The sequence below is a fragment of the Orbicella franksi genome, chromosome 3, assembly GCF_964199315.1.
Source record: "Orbicella franksi chromosome 3, jaOrbFran1.1, whole genome shotgun sequence".
Lineage (NCBI taxonomy): Eukaryota > Metazoa > Cnidaria > Anthozoa > Scleractinia > Merulinidae > Orbicella > Orbicella franksi.
Genome location: NC_138147.1, coordinates 10,146,315 through 10,159,472, shown reverse-complemented (window position 1 = coordinate 10,159,472; position 13,158 = coordinate 10,146,315). Strand labels below are relative to the sequence as shown.

The following is a 13,158-nucleotide window of genomic DNA, read 5'->3' as shown; positions in this document are numbered from 1 at the left end:
AATAAATTATTGTGATTTCCTCGCTCGATATTGAACCTATGGCTTTTGGTTGAGAGGTACAACTGGCTTAAGATGATTAGGAAGATTGCTGAACCATTTATTAGCCATGAGAGGGGTAGTAAACTTTGGTCCCAACAAGTAGGTTGGAGAAATGGAAGTCGAAAGCGAGAAAAGTTAATTAATATATACCTTAATGTTAATATGGTGTAATTTGCAAGAAAACTGCCAACGGAGACAAGGAAGGGCAAGGAAATGATGCAAAACCTTAATAAAATAGAACTTTAAGAATACTACACAGCAACTTCTCTAAAGAAATCCTCTGAAACTGGCTAGTGCTTTGAGGAAAGCTACCCTCCAAGCTCTAGCAAGGCACAGAGCAAGAATTGAGTGCTAGTTTGATTAGAAGTTGAAAAGCTGTAAAGGTGTATACTGAAAAGAGGAAGAGCTTAATGCGCAAGTGTTCACTTGACAATGCCACTGCATTAGATTACTTATACAATGCCATCCCCGCCCCATACCCAACCGCGAGGTCTTTTTGACGGATAGTCTTGGCTGAACCCCATTTAGCTAGCGATTAAGTAATGGCGCGCGCTTATCACATTTTGCAGACATTACAGTCTGAAAGAGAAACCAGGTTAATTCGAGTTAGTGATTTTTCTTGTTTCGTTTACAGCTATTTCAGTTATCGTTGTCAAACCTACCCGAGAAAATCGAATGGTGGGCTGGGTCTGGGTCTTAACTGGGTCTGGTTGGTTGTTGTGTGGGTGGGTGGTTTGGCAGGTTGGTTTATGGTGGGTGGGTGTGATGGCTGGTTGGTGGGTGGAGACATCCATCTATTTATTGATTCATATGATCTCGCGTTGGTTCATTCATTAAGACGTTTTCGTCTTCTTTCTTTATTCTCGGAGAAGCAATTTATGTCATACTGAGAGCTCAGTTTGGATCAGACAAAATTTACGTACAATCAATGGTAAAATTCTCTATTTCAGTCTAGCGAGGATATTTGGTCACAAGAATGACGTCATGATCATCTAGCATGTGTACGCCTGATTTTTCAGTCTGAACGCATGCGCACCACTAACAAAACAAAAAGCAAATGAAACGAATAGCAACAGAGATTTAATTGATAATCAGCGCAAGTTCTAGCTTAAGGTAAAATTATGTAAATTGAAGGATCTCAGCTATACCTACACTGGTTTGAGACTGCAAATGGTTACTCTTCGTTCAGTAAAATATCAATTGTTTGTCTTTTCATTAGAGGTATTCTGGTCTTTCTTCATGTAAATATCCATTCGCAATCGGTAACTGAACTAACAACCCTACTGACGAGAGAATCATTACAAAACGAGTACATGACGATGCCTTTTTTTTAGGAAGAACATAATTCTTGTAGCAGAGCCTCTACAATTCTGTTAGCGGTTGCATGTAGCTTAAAAAGACAGACTAAACACATCTCTATGTGCGTGAGATCCGAAATCCTGAAAAAACATTTTGGTGGTAATTCTTTTAACAATTTGGACGAGATTATTTTGTATTACCATGGTAACCTAGCTATTTATAAATGATTTTCTAACCTCAAAAAATTCAGTCACAGCTTTCACAAATCTTCCGCATGACTGTTTTTTTTTTTTTTTTTCTTTTTTCTTTTTCTTTGAGACCTAGCAATTTAATTAACTGTCCGTGCCGCCAATAGGTTTGGTGACTTCGTCACAAACAAGTGTGCCTCGGTTGTGACACTACTGCTTGACATCCGTGACTTTCATATTTATATTGAAGTATAATTATTGGTATTATTTACTGCTGACCAAACCTGTAATCCAGTACTTACTTATGTACTGCGAGAGGTTTGAATAAGCATATTATTATTTTTGTCTGGGGCGTTCAAAAACGGCCTCAAAATCTCATTCTTTTCTTATTCAACTGCTCCGAGCTTAGCATTAACTTGCCATTGGAAAATCGAGTTTACGCCAAATTGTTCTCAGTTAAATTTTAGGGAACGTTACCAACAATTTTTCCTTTCGACGCCGTTAAATTTACAAACGTGCAAAACTCAATTGTCACAAATAAACTACAAAGTCGACGTGACGAGCTCGCTGGGGCGGGTCTCTCTGGACTGGGGTGTGGCCGTATCTGTATTTCCCAATCGATGAAATCGTGCCATCCAGCCAGCTCTCACTTTGTTCAACGTCCTTTTGTTTGCCACAAAAGCGAGGAAGATAAAGAACCCTGAAAGAAATGTTCATCCGAGTAAACACACTAGCAAAGTGGACAGTTTCATATGTTTCCTTACCTATTGTGGACAGATATTTTTTCATACATAAACAGGAAATAAAAATAACTAACTAACCAATTAACGAACTAAATAAATAAATAAATAAATAAATAAATGAACACATGAATTAATAAAGAAATAATTATTAGCCAATGAGGTAGCTGCATTGTATAATGGTCATTTTGCTGTATGGGACTTAGTTATGAAAGCTATAATTAATCACTATAATTAATCATTTGATGAGACGATGAAGTCTATTGTGTAATTTATAGTAGCAGTAGGTATGTAGGTCAAAACCAGCATCAGTAGAGTGGTTTTCAATTGAGTGTAGCACTGAACAAAGTGGTTTTCAATTGAGTGTCGTAAACCCAAAACCAAAGTAATCACTCTGGCCAATCACAAAGGACACAGACAAGTCAACCAATCAAAACTCGAAGTAATTACATGTAGCTGACGCGAGGCGCGGGAAAAGGTGTGCGAACAAGTCACGATTGTGGTTTTACTTCTAATTGGATGAAAAAGTGGCGCGAGTTTTGTAAGCCAATAGAGGTTTTATAGAACAGCCACGTTGCATTGCAGAAACAATAAAAATGTTTTGAATTAGAAAGAACATTTTTTCCCAAAGGAAAAAGAATCTATTGTTCCTGCCATGCGACATGGCTGCCGAGCAAAACCTCTATTGGGTACAGTAGTAATGCAAAGCGAATTCCTTTGCGAAACTCAATGAAAATTAAACTACTCTATAGTTAAGATTGGTTTTGGTTTTACTTCTGATGATTGGATAACAAAGTGGCGCGAGTATCTTTTTTTAAGCTAATCGCACGATGTACAGAACAAAAGCAAACGAACATAAATTACTTTGCAAGCTCAAATGAAAGATGCTCTATCTTAGTATTATCTGAGTAGACTGATTTAAAAAATACAGTTTAATGCAGTAGACCTCTTTCACCACAGTGCTAGAACTTACCTTGAAGACTGTTTAAAATGACGAAGAGATAAGCAAGAAATTCGACTTTCGTGAATGGTTCGATAAAGCCTAATATCCAGGTAAATCCCATTACTGATGACAGTTTGATGTACAGGATAGGCAGGCAGGTCTGGTTACTCTGATCTGTCACGCGGCGGGTGGTCTGTGTGAGGCAAGCAGAAATAACAGACAGAACGGTCCTGACATAGGCGGTTTTAGCTCAACGCAGTAAAAAAAATGTAAATTGATGTGGTCAAGAATTCTTTATAATCACTGCTAATACTAAGTTCAGTATTAATCGTTCCGAAATCACTTCACCACAGAACAAGCTATAGTTATTGGACAGTGAATGATTTGCCAAAGTTAGTATTGGTATGAATGACTTGAAACGAGTCAGTTTGCAAACGAAGAAATTGATCATTTTTTGCTAAATTTATCATTTGCGGCAAATTCAATAGAACTACTGTAAGAAGCTTTCTGAGCAAATTTAAGGGAAATTTCTTTACTTAGTTATGTATACAAAATTAGATCAAGCTCATTTGGCATTATTTACCTACAGCTGTGACTAACCTAACTTACATCTACTCACTTTCAGCGGCATTTAATAATAATAATAATAATAATAATAATAACAATAATAATAACAAAAACATTCTAATAGTACCTTTTGTACTTTCCAAATAGAAATCATCGTCAAAGAGCCCCGACGTTAAACAACAAAATCATAGCCACAGGAACACCAAGAACCAGTAGCAGTGCTCTCCCATTCGAAATCCAGCAGAATACTTCAGCTAGTGAGGGGGAAATTTGAAAAAAAAATACTTAAAACATTCAATAAGTTCGGGAACAAATTCATGCGGCTGTTAACTGGTATACTTGGTCCCTGGTATACTTGGACTCCCAAATGAAAATGTCGGGAATGCTCTTCATCTCACCTAGGGGCATACAAATCAGGGATTCTGGTGTCACTTTGTTTGTTCATGACGAAACGCCACTATTTTTCGCTTTCAAAGTATCTCTAAGGGTGCAACCGAAGAAACAAGAATACTTAATAAACGCTCTTATTTCCGTTTTTAGGCTCGACTTCTGCCGTTCTCTCGAAAACGGTCTACTAGCGCGGTCTCCTTTCCTGAACAGAGGAAGCCTATTCCGTTTTAAGTGATATCTTTTGGGGGCCTGAAATAAAGCTTATGCCCAGCTTGGTCTCCTTTAGGGTTTATTTCAAATTTTACGACTAGCATCCCCGACTTTTTCATACGGAGGTCTCTCCCCCCCCCCCCCCGGGTACTCCGCATCCCGAGTAGACTACACTTCATTTTTCACAACACAAGTTAACTGCCCAGGCTTGTATTTCAGCGGACGCGTTGTTCATCTTCACTTGTCTTCTATGATTTTAACCTGAACATTTTTATCATTAGCCTTTTTTTGGCATTCGGTTCGTTCTTGTTTTACGCTCTTAACCTTAATATTTTATAGAAGGACTGAAACACTACGCGCGCGCTCATTGGTCGATAGGTGTGAGCAACAAGGAAAAGATGCATGCTATATGACTAAATCTTTTAACATCTCACTTGATCTTATTTCAATCTATAATTCAACTCACCGTATCCAATGATGACAGTGTTTGTTTTATCGAGAGTTACACTAGTAATCACGATCACAGCTGGTGTGATCCAGGCAAAAATACTGTATTTTACTAACGTTTTTCTGTTGTCATCATGACGAGGTCGGGCTTTTCCTACATGTATTTGATGGAAAAAACAAAACACAAAAAAAGAATTAGCAAACAAGCTTGAGAATGTGGAGAATAATTGTCTTGCCATGCTTATTGACTATCTTCAGTCCTTTACTGTATAATTTAACCCTACCTTTTTATCCAAGATATAATTGAAGCATTTGTATGTTTCATCGCTGTTATTGCCCGTTTTAGAGAAGAGCATATAATTAGGTCCCCTTTTCGAAAGCAAAGCGAGATAATTTAATTTCATGCTTGACACATGCCCTCCTGCACTGAATTGTGCTTTGCACAGGATAGATCTGGAAGTCAATGATTAAGGGTGATCACCTCATTAGAAATCTACGCTACTGTACTACTGGGGCGATATAAAATCAGTTACCTTTTGCTCCAAATGTCTTTTCAACATCGAAAGCCATCACGCCCATCCAGCAGAATGAAGACAGCAAAAAGTAATGAAGCAGGACTGATACCGCCATGCAAAGATTTGGTTTGTCCGTCTGACCGGTCAATAAGAAGAAGATATGATACAAAAGCATTGCACATGATAGACTCATGAGGTTCTCTCCAGGTAATGTTCTGAGTTCCGGCAGAGCAATGTAGATACCCAGGAGGGAAATCAAAGACATCATGGAGATGGTGCAGCCCGTGTATGTTAATATCTGAAGTGGTGTTATCTCCATGGAAACAAGCGTCTCGGTTTCAGTGTAAACGCGTTTGAAGTCTGCGCAAAGGAGCAGTGCCGAGCCATTGATGGCGTACCTTTCCTTGTTGTATATTCTTTTGTGTAAAGGAATCCAAATCGAGCCGTTAGACAGAATAGTTACCGCACTGATGTTCATCTTGACATAGGAACAATTGATGAAAGTTCCATCTGGAAAACCCTTAATAGATGGTCCGTTTATTGAACCTCTAGTGTTTATGTTAGGCCTTTCGGGGACTGACATGGGTACATGAATTTGTACGCATTCCTCCTTGAAGGGGTCAAACACGGAACCCTCAGCGCACACTTTGTTCCTTACAATGCTCTTCCTTTCTCCCACTTCCACTGATTGAGAAGAGGACGAAAAAGCAAACAAGATATTCAAAGACGGTGGTGTAAGGCCTCCAACTTCGCCTGAGGTCTCTCTGCATATACATGAATACTGGCTTATGTCTTTTCCTTTGCAAATATCGCAATGCGGGTTCTTTGGTTGGAAGTCTGGACAGACTGGAAAGGAGTAAAATGAACATAAATCTCTTAGCAGTGGTTCCTTATCAACAAGTTCTGAATCTGGACAATTTTCCTTTACGGCTAGACACACTTTTTCACTATGACCGCGGGGTGGCTCAAAATCCCATTGACAATTCCTCATTATGAACGCCAGCATCAGCGATCTGTTTGTTGGAATGTCATAAGAAGTGTAACCTACGCACGAGGCAGCAAAAATCCAATACGTCAGGTTACTGGCTTGATTACAACTGGCGCAGAATACATTCTTGTATGTTGTCCTGTTTTGAAAGTCTGACACGGGCAGCATTCCAAAGAAGTCAGCTTTAGGAGATGTACACAAAGATTCCAGATTCTTGTCGGCGTTATGTTGTGAACAGCTACTTACCATGGCGTAACCATAGTTATCTGTAATGAATGGCAGCTGGTTATAACTGCAGGTTACGCAGGTTAATTTAGGAACCCAAGGCTTGCCGGCTGTTTTGGCAGCGGTACACCTTCGGAAAACAATAGCAACAGTTGTCGTTAGTTACGAAATCATAAGAAATTCAAAGCATTAGGTAAGTAAGAAAATCCGACTTGTTCCGCGTAGCGTAGCTTAAAGAGAACGCGTCATCACTGCTTAGCAGTCTCGGTGGAAAAACTTCAATCAACTCTCAGATAAGTCATTTTTCAAAAAAGGCAGGTGCTATCCAAACTATTTCAGAAAGAAAAGAAAACAATTCAGAATAAAAACTAGCGGTAAAAAAACGACGTTTCGATCTCCCTGAGATCATTTTCAAGTTGAAGAAACAAACAGCGGTTATAAACATTACAAATGGAAAACGCATGGTCTACTGAAAAATCTTGACTGTATTAGTTTGACATTTCGTATGTTACAACATACATCTTCAGAAGGACAATAAAATGTTTATGCAAGCAACCGGAACGATGATCCTGCTGGTATACGTTGGATCAATAGTGATCTAATCGGCTTTACATATAAAATGAAGAATACAAAAGCAGCCGACCGACACAACGTGGAATGAATTTTTGAAGGTTTACTATATTTCGGTTGGCCAAACCAGCCTTCTTCAGGTACAATGAGAATTTTACATTGGGACGTGATTTTATGTAGCATATTGGAAATACGTAAAACTAATTGACGGTGTAAATTAAAGATAAGCATACTGTAAGGTAAAATAATAAAAGAACATAATAAAAGGAAACAATTAATATGTTCCTTTACGGATGTTCAGACCATCGGGATAAATTGTTCTGCCTTTTTGAATTAAAAAAGCTTCCCTGGCCTTACGGATAGTCTCTTCTTCAGAAGCGACGGTTATAACTGTATAACAAAAAGTTATGAATTTAAAAATAGAGCGAGGCACCGGTGTCAAGCTAAAAATTATTGATAAAATTGATACTTCCGGTAGTAGATACTTCCGGTAGAAATTACTAAAGAAACAGCTTCTCATCACTTCCAATGTTTTCATTAAGTGAGGGTTTTAAGTCACTGATCAATAGCGTTTCTTCAATTTTACAACGCAAGTCCGACTTTCCAGTAGCGAGGATTTCAAAATGGTCCCATTTGATGTTTGTTTTCTTCTCCTTCTGAAATTGAAATGGCCAAAGAACAGGAATATTTTTTATATTTATGATATCCAAACTATATTGAAGTTATATCACTATCGGAAAGATAATCATTTTTATCCACTAACCTTAAGAAGTAGTCAAAACAGCAGTCACCAAGCTCAACACATAACTTATCGCAGTAACACGCCTTGCGGTAAATTCTTTCCTGGTCTTCATTCTCTAAAGGGCACACTGTCTCACACGAGTATTCAAACAAACGTGGACATTTAATATCTTGCACATCAAAACGCGCGTAACTCATGTTCAGTCTTCTAAGAAGGTCAATTGTGCTGATATTCTTGTCGTAGTAATGGACAACCAGATCTTCAACTGTAAGGAATAAACAAAGCATCAAAATTTAAAATTCAGCAGCAAAAGCTACGTACAAATTTACTTTTTACCATAACTGTCTAATTTCTCGCGCGCTGATTGGCCCATTTTTATCATCAATAACAGTACAGATGGATAAAATGTTAATTTATGCAAGCTTTCAAGTTCAACTTTTTAACCAAGGAGATTTTATGGACTTTTTTAAGTAGCCAATCAAAGAACGAGAAAAGCTATTGACAATGTTCGCGTCATTTTGAATAAAATTCACTTATCTTTGTTTACGGCAAGTTTATACTTCTTTTCCCCTCATTTATTCCCGGCATTTGACCTGTTTGGGGTCTTGTTATTGTAAGAAACAAATTGACTTCAGCTTTTTATGCGTCTGTCCTCTTACTGATGATAAATTTCGTCATAACATTGTCAAAGTTTACTGTGGAGCCACTCGCCTGCGGCTCGTGGTAACACAGCCACTTTGACAATGTTATGACGCAATTTATCATCAATAAGAGGACAGACGTATAAAAAACTGACGTCAATTTGTTCAATTGAGAACAGGCATATCTAATTCCGCCTTCACTATTAGATATTCCGTTTTAGGCTCCGCCCATACTACGCTGGAGAAATTTGAAGACGCAGCTTTATTTCTAGGGTTAGGCCTACCGTCCACACAAGCTAATCCGCCACGAAAAGGTCTCGAACAAGATCTTCAGTCAAACCGGAGGAAATTGAAAACGCCAGCTTAACGTTTTAGTGCGGACGGAAAACGGTTCGAAAGTGGAGCATTTTGAAAACGATGACGTCACTATAATCATGTGAGTTCCCTGAACGAGTTTTCCTCCAAACATTTGCCGGGGGGGGGGTTAATTAAACACCCACATGCGTAACTTCAAGGACATTTTTCAAGCAATGATAATTACACTGAAAGGAATTCGTCTCAATTAAAATGTTTCACCAAAGGTTAGCAATATGGCATGATCGGGACATATCAAGTGGTGATAATGTCGGGATATCTGAAACAGCTCCATCTTGAATAATCTGATAGTTTAGAAATGTCAGAAAGACACAAAAATGTCTCAAAACTAATAAAAATCAATTTAAACAAACTATGACAAAAACAATAGCAACAACAGAAAACAGCTTAGGTCACCGGGATCCTCCCTCCCCCCCCCCCCCCCGTCCCTCTTCCGTCGGAATAGGCTGAACAATAATCAATTCAGACAGTGTGTTGTATGGAGAACTTTTCTCTGTGAGATGAATTATGTGTCCATAATAAAATGCTAAGAAAATAAATATTCACGTGGAAACTTGTTATACATTCGGCCCAAAATTTCAAGTAATATTCCGTTCATTTACTTTTTAAAACAAAGGAAGGTATTTGTATGTGGGCTGCCATATGTAATTGCTATTTTAATTTCTATTTTATTTTATCAATTTTCTCGACAGGAGCATCAAATTGTTCTAGATTGGAACAATTCGAGTTTTACGTTATGAATGATTAATGACGCGAAAAATGTCAATGTAACTACCCGGACTCCCATGCATTTGTGTGGATATTGGTCGCCTAAGCAATCCATTCCAACAAGAAACATGACTGATATGCATCAAGTCAACGTAAAAATTTACATATGGTCTACTCCTTCTGCACTATCCCTATATTTCTCGTCACTTTTTCATTTATTTACATATCGCCTTCGTGCAAGTATTTCAGTAGAATAAGTACACTTGGGAGAGGATTTTTCAGTTTTGATAATATCATTTTCGTAGTCGACCATTTGCAAACATGTTTCAATACGTTTCCAAATTACCTACACATTCTGATGTTCAAATGGAACCATTTTCGTTCGAAGTGAATGGCAACATTTTCCTTAAAGAAATCCGCGATAATCCTAGCTTCAGTTGTAGCTTGTATACTGATGCAGAATAACTGATTCAAAAAACCCAACGATACCATGACTACATACAGCTAAAGAAAGACTCCTAAGCAAGGAAAATAAAATGCCTATTCCTCTGTTTACCAGTACACGAGGAAAGAATCATACTCAATATAAAGAAACACACTGAGCTTTAAAACTTACTTGTGCCTGCTGACTCCATGTAGTCAGTAAGAAGGAGAAACAAGGCAACGAAGGCCAACTTCATTTTATACGTGTATGTATTGGAGTTCTGAAAACAGAAAAAACTTAATGCATTCATATATAGATTGACATGTTATCTTATTAACCCGGTGATAACGGGCCCATTGGTCAATTGTCATGCAATACCATATGGTGGTATAATTGGTAAGCTTTTAGCTAGGAGAATACATGATAAGCAGCTCACGTACCATTTTGTTGTTGTTGTTGTTGTTGTTAGGGACGTGGGAAGGGATGGATATAACTGACCTGCATCTAAAACGCGTTTTTGTTGGATGATATTTCTAAAACGCGCCACCAATTCCTCTAATAAATGGCTATTTTCTGCTAAACGTCGCGTGACATGTCCCGTGACCTGTCAGAAACACCAATTCTACTTTAAAATGTTTAGGTTCCATTGTCATTTATGCACGTGCCTTTAGAAATATAGCTATTCAGCCATTTTTACATGTCAAAGTCTTTGACCATGAAAGTACTTGCATTGAGAAACTGAAAGCCAAACTTTGGGGTAGAGATCAGATAAACAAACATATGTTTGCCAACTTAACTTAACATCACAATAGTGAATTTTATTCACTGACAATTGCAACAAAGAATAAAGTAAAATAAAATTGAATAAATACAGTAGAAAAATTTAAAGACTGAGTGATGTAGGCCATGATAATGATACATCTTTATTTTCAGTATAAGAATATATTTTGTAAGAATATCGAGCCGAGGCTGAAATTTGCGAAATTTTAAGAATAATTTAAGAATAAGCTCGAGGCTGAGATTTTGAAAACGCTATAATTTCGTGTGTTGAAAATTTGTAAATGCAATACAATCATAGGTTTTTAACGAAACCGTGTAAAATTCTTCCTCTAAAGGGCAAAACTAGCCAAAAAACAACAGTAACAGCACAAGCCGTTTGCTCGATGCTAACAACATTTCTGCAAGAAGTTATGTACATCATAACGAGCAGGCTGGCTCCAAATTAATTACTTCGACTCCATCAAAGTCAATAAAACCGAAATGTCATACGCCATAATCAAAAAATATTCACAAGAATGTTTTCGGACTAAACTCGACAGAAAAATAAGAATATTCAGCTTGGGCCGGAAAAACAATATTCTTATATATAAAATGAAAAAGAGTGTAGAATCAACGGAAAAATCCCAAAAGTATTAACATTTACGGGCAGAAACTATACGGTATGTTAAAATTAAGACGGCGATAGATACAACGGTGAAAAAGCAAGCATCGGAAAACGACTCGAGTCCAAACGCGGCTACAGAGTCAGCCAGCTGCTGTGTAATGTAATGGACCTTCTTAGTTTGGGCGGTGTGTTTTCACAGTACAGACCATGTGATATTCACTAGAAAGTTGTTCATTAATCCATCTTAAAATTATTCATTCACCTAAACGCGACTATTTGAAAATTTGCCAGCAAGAATTCTCAAGAGTATTATCACATGCTCTGAAATGGGGCAACAAACTGCAAGCTAAAAAAGTCTTTTAACAGTTTACGAGGTCTTTAACAAACGCTGGTCGTCAAATATGGTAATATGTCAAATATGGTAAACCCATAACTAAGAAAGTGTTTGCGTGTGATAAGAAGAGGTGCTCGTTCTACGCGAGAATGATTGCTAACTTTCTATTGCTTTGACGCGAAGGGACGCTTGCCACTTCTAACGTGGCTCATTGACACTACCTTGAAGGCTACACATGCACTACGATGCACTACCCGTTCCACTCAGCCACGAGACAGCTGATGTGATACTAATTAAATAGATGGGATTGGGCATTCATCGTCACATGACACTAATTCGGGTTTTCGTTTCGGAGCAAAAATCTTGAATCGCACTGAGATATATGATTCGTTCCATATTTTACTTTAGGGAGCTTAAGAAAACCACGACGGCAACGGCAACGGCAATGGGAACGTCACCAAACAAAAGATTTAATGAACAATACAATGGCTGTGCACGTGTGTTATAAATCAGTACATTTCTTTGCCGTCCTCTGCAAAACAACAACGTGAAATGACCAAATTCTGCATTGTCTGGAGAACGTGAACCACCAACGGTCATGTTTTAAACTTTTAGTTCAAATTTATCGCTGTGTTCGGGATTTAGTTTTGGGATAGTTTTGGCAGTGATAAACAAAGTAAATGACTTCAGAGTATCGCGAGATTCGTAGGTAAAATATAAAATCGTTTTTTTATCGACACTGTCCTCGGCGTCGCTGCCGTGGTTTCTTAAACTCCCTTTTAAGCTGGTATCACGTACCGTGTTACAGAGCCAGAACCGCAAACCGGGGTGAACTCGCACTGGTATCAGGTCAACACCCCAAGGCTTACAAAATCACTCGATAATTTGGGTGTAGCTCTATTCACTGACGCACTGTTACTTTGTATGGTTAACTCTGAGAGCATGCATAATAGTCTTACTCTATCTAGTGTCTTAAATTTGAAATCCCCCGTAGCTTGTCATGTTTGTAGCCTGTTATCAACTCTTTACGCTATTGGCGTGCGTTTCTCAAAGACCCGAAAACTTCTCGGGTCCGAAAACTGTCCCGTAAAGCCCCCGAAATGACTTTCGATTGTTTCTCAAAGCGCACGAAAATTTCGGGCCAGCGAAAATCACGTCGCTTTTTCCCGTAAGCTTTACGGGTACTCGCCACATCCCGAACACGTTTTTCGGGAGTTTTTATCTGAAATAATGTGGCGGGCATTATTCCCGCCAAAATGGCTGAACACTGAAACGAACACCCCTCATCTTCTAACTAACGCCTTTCGGATGATTTTTCAAATTTCTTTCAGCTGTCGCTTAAAAATCATTAAAATTGTTTCGTAGCAGCCTTAGTCGGTAAGCTTTAAACTGAAATTTTTCACTAACTAGCACCATGCATACGAGATGT

At 38.3% G+C, this 13,158-nt stretch overlaps 1 pseudogene across 1 annotated transcript; it reads right to left on the bottom strand.

Moving 5' to 3' along the window:
- Positions 1 to 101: 101 nt before the first annotated feature.
- Positions 102 to 10,283, bottom strand: LOC145481116 (uncharacterized; annotated as a pseudogene). Its single transcript, XR_014048588.1, has 7 exons — positions 10,204 to 10,283; positions 7,885 to 8,128; positions 5,357 to 6,681; positions 4,843 to 4,977; positions 3,904 to 4,030; positions 3,240 to 3,402; positions 102 to 2,226 (listed from the first exon to the last, which is right to left on the bottom strand). The product of XR_014048588.1 is annotated as an uncharacterized LOC145481116 (transcript).
- Positions 10,284 to 13,158: the final 2,875 nt, after the last annotated feature.